Below are 10,407 nucleotides of genomic sequence, written 5' to 3' on the forward strand. Positions count from 1 at the left end.
TCTGAGAGGGGACACGGAGCTGTGGAGAGAATTGGATAATTCATACAAATTTTTCTTGGTACAATCGTTATATCAAAATTGCATTAGGAAGGACACTGAATATTATTTTATTTGTTTATGTAGAATAATAAGCGGTATTTTAGATTGCAATTGTATTATATTATCCATGCATTATTGAAGGTTCACGTACGTAGAACGAATTTTGTTTGATAAACATTGTATGGTAATAATTTTTGGAGGTATTTTAATCAGTTTATTTTATTACATTATTTTCATATCGTATTATGTTGTTTTCTTCCGTTATTCTTTGGACCTAACCCATCAGCTATAAAGTATAGATATTGAAGCACGAGTAAAACCTGAGATAACAAAATTGAAAGGTGTGATATAAATTATCAATCAAAAATTTTAATAATGTTTTATATATATGTTTTGTAAAGTTTTAAAATTAAAATTCTAGATATCACATTAATATATATATATATATATATATATATATATATATATATATATATATATATATATATATATATATATATATATATATATATATATATATATATATATATTGCTCGTTCAGATGCTGATGCATTTGTTACCAGGTTCTTTATCAAGCCTGGTTCCTTAACTTTCACATAACAATTGTTATGTTATATGGACTTGCAGCAATCTGAAATATAATAATCTTTGATATAATAAGTTTAATGCAGCGGTGAAATTTGTTTTAAAAAGTGTTTGGCGCCGATATCGCCAATGCGTTAATCATCGGCTATGACTTATCCATATTTATATCCTAACAACCTCTGAAATTAATCATACTTTGTTCTATATCTGGAAACTTAAGGATTTTATTTTTTATTTAATTGTTATGCAAATATTACCAGAAAGATAATAGAGTATGATAAAAAAAGCACGTAGATATTAACAAATATACGCAAATCTTTTACTATGAATTATTTCTAAATGTAAACAAAAGTATCATTACTCATTACGCTAAGCAATTACGTGATTTTTTTGAATGAATGTTTACATTTTTGCACAGTTATAGAATTTAAAATGCGCTCGAAATAATGCTCGACAATAGACCAATAGAGCGATTTCATATTTTTAATAGTTGGGGTGCGACACAAATAATGAATACGATAACGGTGTAGACAATAAAATACATAAATTCCCAGTATAATAAACAAAGACACTGCATCGCAGAACAATATTATACGAAAATGGAATTTTATAAAACTATGGCCGTATTTTTGGTCTTGTACGATAGTGAATGTTGGATAAATGATAAGAAATACAAAAACAGAATACGAGAATGAATGAATGAAATGAATTTTTAAAATAGTGAAGACGAGGGAAGTTAAAATAACAATAGATAAATCACTAAACGGTAGAAGAGTATCGACAACAGGTAGAGTGACTTCGATATACATATTAATCCGCCAATAAACAAGCATAATTGCTTATAGCCAGAAAAAAAATATGAAAAAGGCATTTTGACATAACAAAATTTAGTTTTAAAGCTCAAATCTACGCATTTAAATTTTTTTTAAAAGTTTGTTCCGTCTGGCTTTTCTATACTGTATAATATAATTATATTTCTAATTTTGAAGAACAAAAATAATAATTATTAAGAAATATATAATTATGTTTATAAAATATGTTGTAGATATCACGGTATATGGTTATACCATGCGGTCCATATGTATGGAATAAATTTATTTTTAGCGTTATTATGTACTATCTGAAAAAAACCTGAAACAGGTCGATTTTTATTCTTAAATTGACAATTTACAGTATGAAAATATTATCTCCTTCCAGCACCCCCTTTAAAATATAAGCACCCCCTCAAAAATTTTAAATAACAAAGGGGGTCGTGTGGCACCTTGTTAGAAATGGATTTTAGTCCTCTGTTCAGCGATATAAACTTTTTTGAGTTTGTGCAATCATAACTGAGAAAATTGATTTTTACAATTTAAATTAAATGTTCAACTTGACCACCATTATTCACTTCTTGACAAGAACCGAGGCGATTTTGGAATTCCCGTACAACTTTTTGTATCTATCGTTATCCTAACTTTTAAATCAGCAATATTGCCGGGTCTATTAAAATATGCTTTAGAAATAATCAGGTATTTTCGAATCTGTTCTGCTGAACATTAGGGAAAAACCTTTGAAGATAATAAAATATTAGTCAAAAAGCCAAATAAACAATTGATATGAATCTAGTAGGCTGCTGTCATTTAGGTATTTAAAGTTACTAAAAGACGTCAGTGTAATATTTGTGCGCGTATTAAATTTAATCATGGCTCATTTGTCCGAGACTCAAAGAATAGACAATTTAATTTTGATTGGTTTTGGTAATAAAACAAGAACTCAAAAGGAGGTTTGTGAAATGTTTAATAATAAATACCCTGGTCAACAAGTTTCGCAGTCTACAGTTAGAAAAATTGAACAGAAGTTTCGTTATATTGGACATGTAAAAAATATTGAAAAACCAGGTAGAAATGTTAAATTTACTGATGAAAAAAGTTAGATGTACTTCTAGAAATTGAGGAAAATCCGCATAAGACAACTCGAAACCTGGCCGCCGTCAATGATGTAAGTAAATCATCTATTTTGAGAGTTTTGCATAAAGAAAAATACCACCCTTACAAAGTTCAGTTGGTTCAGGAGTTAAATGAAGATGATCCCGATAGAAGGCAAGAATTCTGTGAAATGATGATGGACAGAATGAACGCAGATTTGCAGTTCATAAACAAAATAGTTTTTTCTGATGAAGCGACTTTTCATTTAAACGGAACGGTTAACAAACTCAGAGAAAATCCTCACTTGGTGTGTGAGACACACGCAATATCCTAAAAAAAATTAACATTTGGGCTGGTATCATTAACAATAAAATTATTGGTCCTTATTTTTTTGAGGGCACAGTTGATGGTGAGGTTTATCTAGATTTTTTGATTAACTTTTTAGTGCCTACATTACGAAGATTTTTTTCTGATGTCAATCATACAAATGAGATTATTACCAACAAGACAGAGCCATCCGCATTTTGCACGTATAGTTATAAATTATTTAAACGAGGTTTTTCCCAATAGGTGGATTGGAAGACGTGGAAAGATCGAATGGCCGGCTAGATCTCAGATTTGACTCCTCTCGATTACTTCTTATGGGGTTATTTAAAATCTAAAGTATATTTTAATAGACCAAACAGTATTGCTGATTTAAAAGTTAGGATAAGAAGAAATTAACAAAATAACCCCCGAGGTCGTACAAAATGTCGTGCGAGAATTCCAAAATCGCCTCGGCTATTGTCAAAAAGTGAATGGTGGTCATTTTGAACACTAAATTTAATTGTAAAGTACATTGAAAAATACATTCTAAATATTATGTGACATTATTATCTTCATTCAACCTAAAGTTTTGTGATAGAGACGTTATCAAAATTTTACATCTCAAAAATCAATTTTCTTAGTTATGATTGCACTAAACTTAAAAAAACTTTATATTTCTGAAGAGAGGAATAAAATCCCTTTCTAACAAGGTGCCACACGACCCCCTTTGTTATTTAAAATTTTCGAGGGGGTGCTTGTAATTCAAAGGGGGTGCTGGAAGGGGATACTATTTTCATACTGTAAATTGTCAATTTAAGAATAAAAATCGACCTGTTTCAGGTTTTTTTCAGATAGTACATAATAACGCCAAAAATGAATTTATTCCATACATATGGACCGCATGGTATATACAGTGGGAAATAGATTATTCGAGTTGTCGTTATTAAATATCCGAATTAATCGAGGCCATTTTTTGTTAAATGATTCTTTTCTGATAGTTTTGAGAATTGTACTGTCCGTTGTTTGGCCACCTTGTTTCGCAAACTCCTAATACAGAGATAACGAGTCTGCCCATTTCAAAAAAGGCTTCCCCAGGTAGGCTTTCCTGTTTCATACAACTTTTAACATTCCACTTGCATATTTTAATTATTTTATGTTTATTCAACTTTAGTGAATTTTTATAGGAATTTCGCTTGTTGGCGGCCAGGGAAGCCCTATGATCTTCTTCTGACGGATCTTTTTAATTGCTATTTCGTCGAAACAAAATTGAGTGCATTAAATATAAGAAGCTAAAAATGATAGATGATGGGGAAACTTACTTTATTTTTGGTGTCCGGCTGTCCGGAAAACTATAGTTTCTAAGTCCAGTATTGCTCTGTGTCCAATGCTAGTTGGTTGCCTGTCTATAGGTCATTAAGAGTGCTTCTATGCGTTTAGTTTAGACAGGCTATACCTACTTTCAGCTTAAGCGATGCAGGGCGTATAAACAAAGATCAATTTAACAGATGATTGTTAAAGATGTTCCAAATGACTACTCGTTCCGATAAGTAACAGTATAATTATGACACTTTATTAATTTTTTTATTTTCTCAACTATTAGTGTTTATTGCATAGTATATAAATTATTTTTATCACTGAATACATAGTAAGTAAAAAAATAATCCGATTTATAAAATTATTGAATATTTTATGCATACATGCAAGTAACAGTTCTTCAAGATTATTTAAAAATTAACCGAAATGTCCATCTTTATTTCGTTACTGCCGACGTCGTCGGAACTCATACAGGTTCGGACACGATTTAAGTAGGTATTTAATTTCGGTATTGAAATTTTGTAATTTGAATCGATTTGTGAGTATATTTTTGGTCATCTTGATGGTTAAAGGACAATAAATTATATTTATGCTGTTAATGTTGAATTAGCAATTATTTGTTGTGCGATTTAAAACTATTTAAGTATATATTTTTATTTGTATAACGACCCTATCTATACGTGATTATGATTACGGTAACAATAACCACGTATTTCAATAACTGATATTGAAACCAAAAATGTCATCCACTGATTCTGTTAAAGTTAAAGAAGTTAAAGAAATCATTTTAAATGTTTTTAAATGTGAAAGACAAGAAAATCCCGGGTTAGTGGTTGAAGATATTGTGAAAAAAGTGGCTAATAAAGTTGGAGTTTGTGATAGAAGTGTGTTTACGGTGATAAAGGAATGTCTGACCCGGAAAAAGAAGTTTGACAAAATTGATGATTTTGACAAAAATGACATTAGAAGACTGATTCATAATTTTTTTATGAGCAAGGAAATACCCACCGTTGATAAGGTTTTAAAGGAGGTGAACGATGACCCTGATTTGACAAATTTTTCGAAAACCACATTTTACCGAATATTGAAAAAAGTTCTGGACAACAGATTAATTGATAAAAACGGACTTTTTTACAAAATATATGACCAGAGATCGCATTCTTCAACTACTTCGATATTTACACTTCGTCGACAATGTAAATCCAGCAGAGCATCTCCTTTTCTATCTCCTTTTTTAGATATATCCCCTCGAAAAGACACCGATTTGGAGTAAAAATGTTTGTGCTGTGTGATGGTGAAATTGGAATAGTATCAAATTTATTAACAGTTTATACAGTGCTACATCAGTGCGAGACAATTTATTAGGATTTAGTGGTAGCGTAGTAAAATATTTTATAACCAAATATGAAAATAAAGGACATATATTCTAGACGGATAATTGGTACGTAAGTCCAAATTTAGCAAGTATTTGTGTAACAAAAACATTGTGTATGCAGTACGGTGAAATGAAACCGAAAATATTTTCCAACGTTTTCGCAAGATGTACCGCATGGAACGTTCTACATGAGCACCAAAGACAATATTTTAGCAGTGAACTGGAAAAACAAACGTAATGTTTATATGCTGACACCAATTCACGATGGCAAGTGATGGCATTGATTGATGGCAATTCATGATGGCATGGTTCGGCCGGTAGCTGTTGTAATAAATACATATGTTTTTATTTATAGAGCGTTTCACGTTAAGAAAATAACATTGCAGAGATAGGGCCATGTATTTCTTATGGACTATAGAAGCGCAGCGATGCCATGATGAACGAAACGAAATTTGTATTTTCGTTTTCACAGACATGAATTATTAAATTAATGTTTTTTAACGTAATTGACCAAAAGTGCCTATTCGAAACAAGAGATGAAAAGTAGGGAAAATGATTTTAATTAAATAAATAGTATTTACAAAAGATAATTTTATTTTATCTTATTTTAATTATAGTAACGACAGTTTATTTGTTTTTCGGTAAGAATATCATATACCATGAATCATAGAAATCAGTAGAAAATATTTCTTAGTTAAATCATCCACTTTGCCGGCTAATAAAGGTTTAAAAGCAAATAAACGACCGCTTGGAATGCATATATCTAATTACTAATTGCAACTTAAAATAATACGGTGTACGTATGTCAGCGATTTTATGTCGTTCTCTGAGAGTACATAATGATAATAAGGCTTTGTGGTTCTTCAGTTGTTATTCTGACTTTACAGTTAAATGTTAATTGAAAATGGAAATTCGAAAAATATATCGACAATCTAGTAAACCGCATGCCTGAGAGTTTTGGCAACACTGATCTCCATAAGCCTAATGTTATTTTCTTAACGTGGAACGCTGTATAGCAACAGCGCTTTCCTGCCAAACTTAACGGTAACGAAAAAACTAATATATGAGAAACAATTTGTTGAATTTGTTTGCCGTCATGTTTTACCGGTGAGTTATCATTAAACCTATGACTTGCATGCCTCATTGCTTGACTTTACGTTTAGTTCTGATGACATATTTATAGTACCTACATATGCATTCTCCAAAATTTTCAGATTTAGATAATTTAACAGTGACGAGTTACGACATATTAATAATTATATAATGGTATATATATATATATATATATATATATATATATATATATATATATATATATATATATATAATATAATACAGCTTCCAATTTTTTCTATCTCTTGAAAGCTTGAAGCTTGGGTTGTGATGCCTAAGTGATCTGCAGAAACGACTTAGACTTCGCTAAGACAGATTAAATATTACTGAATCTCATGTCAGAAATAAAGATAAAATAAATACAGAACATCTCAGTTTTAATGTGTGTGTTTCGCCATATAGTGTTATTAAGGCATCCGGTCAGTCTATTTGCTTTTTGTACTTGATCTCTCACTTCTTTGTCCAGGTCTCCATAGCTAGACAGTGTAATTCCCAGGTATTTTATTCCCAATATTTGTTCAATACTCATGACATCAATTTTTATTTTACGTCTGGTTGGTTCTTTGCTTACTACTATTGTTTTAGTTTTCTGAGATGAGATTGTCATATTAAATTCTTTTGCTCTTATGTTAAATCTGTGGACCACTCTTTGCAGACTATCTTCATCTCGGGCTATCAATATTGCGTTGTCTGCGTAACAGAGTATTTTTATTTCTTTGTTTTCCATTATGTATCCTCTTCCTTTGTTAACGCTCTTGATGATTTTATTCATGATCAAATTGAAGAGCATGGGGTTAAATGAATCCGCTTGTCTTATTCAGCTGCCTATTTCTATAGGTTCTGTAAGTTGTTCATCTAATTTGACTTCCATTTTGTTGTTTTGGTAGATGTTTTCGATAGTTTTTATAATATTTAGGGGAACTTCTCGATTATACAGAAGATGGATTACATCTTTGAGTCTTACTCTGTCAAACGCTTTAATGATTTCTCAGTAATTTGCTTTATAACGAATATTGCGTCTGTACACGATCTTCCACTACGAAAACTCTGTTGTTTATCTAGTAAACTTATCCTCTGATTTATTATATAACAGTTGTAAAATTGTTGTTGTAAGTTTTAGCGTAGTATTTAACAAGTTTGTACCTCTGTAGTTTTCTGGCTATTTTTATCTCCTTTTTTGAACAGTAGAATTGTTCGCTCATTCTCCATTCTTCCGGTATTTTATTGTGTTTCTATTTGAAACCTGTGGTAGATAATTATGTAAATTAATTATTTTATAGGTCGAAGCTGCGACACGATGGGAAAAAATAAAAAATTTTATAAGTCATAACAAACTGTAGATAAAAAATCCATTGTTTATGTTTTAGGTTAATAGGTACTAAAATTAATTGTTTTATAGGGAAATAGAACTGTTAGAAAATATTCTAAAACTAATCACTAAACTATTAAAATAATGCAAATAACATCACTATATCAGTAGAAGCCACAGTTAAAATGCACTGTTGGTTTTACGGCGCGCAGCGATGCCGCTCATGTCGGCACAGTGGTAGGTGTGTGGTAGTTTTGCCATAGACTAAAAAATCAGGACCGTACGCGCTTCGTTTCAAAAATCTTTACTCATTTTATAAAGGATTTTAATAAATTTTTTACTCATTTATTTAACTGACATTTACTTCTACTTATTTGGCGTAGTTCACATAATGATGCCACTGCTCTTTAGATACATGTTGGCAAGCTTCTTTTATCTACCGTTTTTTCTTTAAAATCGAACCGTATTTTTCCGCAATTATTTTAATTTTGTACTTGTTTGTTTCGTCGTGGTATATTTTTCCTATTATCAGGCAGTGGTCCGAGCCGCACTCTGCTCCTCTATTCACCTTTACGTCCTTTACTCTTAACTTAGTTTCTTGTCTTGATATGAAATAATCTATTATCGATTTTAGACCTCTTGTGTGCTGATACCAGGTGTATTTATGTATGTTCTTGTGGGTGAAAAAACCATTCAAAATCTTCAACTGATATTCTTGGCATATATTTATGAGTCTTTCTGTCATTGTTAACAGTTTCTTCTCCATGCATGCCTACTACTTTACTTTGAACTTGTTTTCCTACTCTGGCATTAAGGTCTCCTCTGCATATAATCTCATGGCTGTTAGGAATTTCGTTCAGGATTCTTGCGTTCCTCCTCTAAGGAGAATCGTCACTTTAATAAAACGTTCGTTGTATGCTTCCCAAGATTTAATATATTTTTCGAATTTCTTGCGTACAAATATTGATATTCCTGCTCTTGCTCTTTAATCCTTTCCCACTCCTTAGAAGAAATGTACATAGTCTTTTAATTTTTCGCTTCCATTTCCTTTTTTCTTGGTCTCAGAGAGAATGGCTATATCTAATTTTCGATTTACGATTTCCTGCACATAATTTCTTGTTGTTTGTTCCGGATTCCCTGTATATTCCAGATTCCGTAATTCATGGTCCATTTTCGTTGCTGTTTTCGTCTACTGTAATTTCCGTCCGGTAACCGAGGCTCATTGGGTATTTTAGCACTGTAGAATTTTCACAAGTGTAAGGTCGCTGGCCTTACGACTTAACCCCCATCCTTGGAGGACCGAATTTTCTGTTGAGGTTCATTCCCCTAGCCGATATGTTCCAGTTTTTAGGCGCCAGAAACTCGCCTTTTACCCTCTCTCGTCTGCTACATAACGCACTCCCATTGTACGCCATGTACCCAGTGGTTACGCGACATGGTATGTCTTCGTGGACGTGAGAGTAGGATTTGCTGGCAGAGCTGAGTTTTATTCCTAAAACCTCCAACTCATTCGTTGGAAAACAGTGGGCATTTCTTATCGTTTTGTTACAACAAAAGCATCGGCAGCTTCATGTCGCCCCCAAGACCCCTTATGTTTTCCAAAAAAAAAAACATGAAAAATTTTCCTGATTCGAGATTTCACTTTCTCTTCGTAAGTATTCTCACGTTAACTAGACGGGAAACTGTTTTTCTTCAGTTCGCCTTGCTGGGCATCTTCGCGGATGTCATAAACACTGACACCGCACATTTTCGAAACCCTGACTGCTCTACAATATATTTGTAAGGTGTCATTGAAAAAAACATTAAAGAATCTTACTGGGTCTTCAGAAGACGGTATCACTTTCAAACCCTTGAATTCTGCATAATTACAATTTTTAAATTCAATAGTGAAAGTTGCTTCATCTTCACTTGATGAAGGATTCATATTTTTGTTTTCAGGGGGTTTTTCGGGCTGGTAATCTCTGTCTGCTACAGAATCATCTGAATGCTCGTGTTCCAAACAGTCGTAAATTGTAAAAAAATTTACGTTTTCTACGTAGAGACTTGTAGTTAGTTCCTATGTCTATTTTGGCTGTACTACTTCCAGACGGAGTAGACGGCAGTATTGTAGACGAACTTCTGGTAGATGCTAGCCTGTGATGGTTATAAATATTTATATTTTAGAGGAAAGTTTGAGGTTACATTTTTCTAAAATATCATATTCAAAATAATTTTAATTTTTCTTTTCTTTTGATATATATTTTTTATTTTGAAACTATTGTATAGTATCCTTATATTGGTAATAAAAATCACTTACCTTTTATAGCACTCTTCAATGGTCAAATTTTGAAGAAAAAATAACAAAACACGTTCAGCCACGTGCTAATTGCAAAAAAGAAGCACACTAGAATCCACTGGTACAAATGTTGTACCACTACGATGTTTACAAGTAGAGTAAACGTTCCGATATCAGAGCCATCTAC

Source organism: Diabrotica undecimpunctata, chromosome 9 (assembly GCF_040954645.1).
Source record: "Diabrotica undecimpunctata isolate CICGRU chromosome 9, icDiaUnde3, whole genome shotgun sequence".
Classification (NCBI taxonomy): domain Eukaryota; kingdom Metazoa; phylum Arthropoda; class Insecta; order Coleoptera; family Chrysomelidae; genus Diabrotica; species Diabrotica undecimpunctata.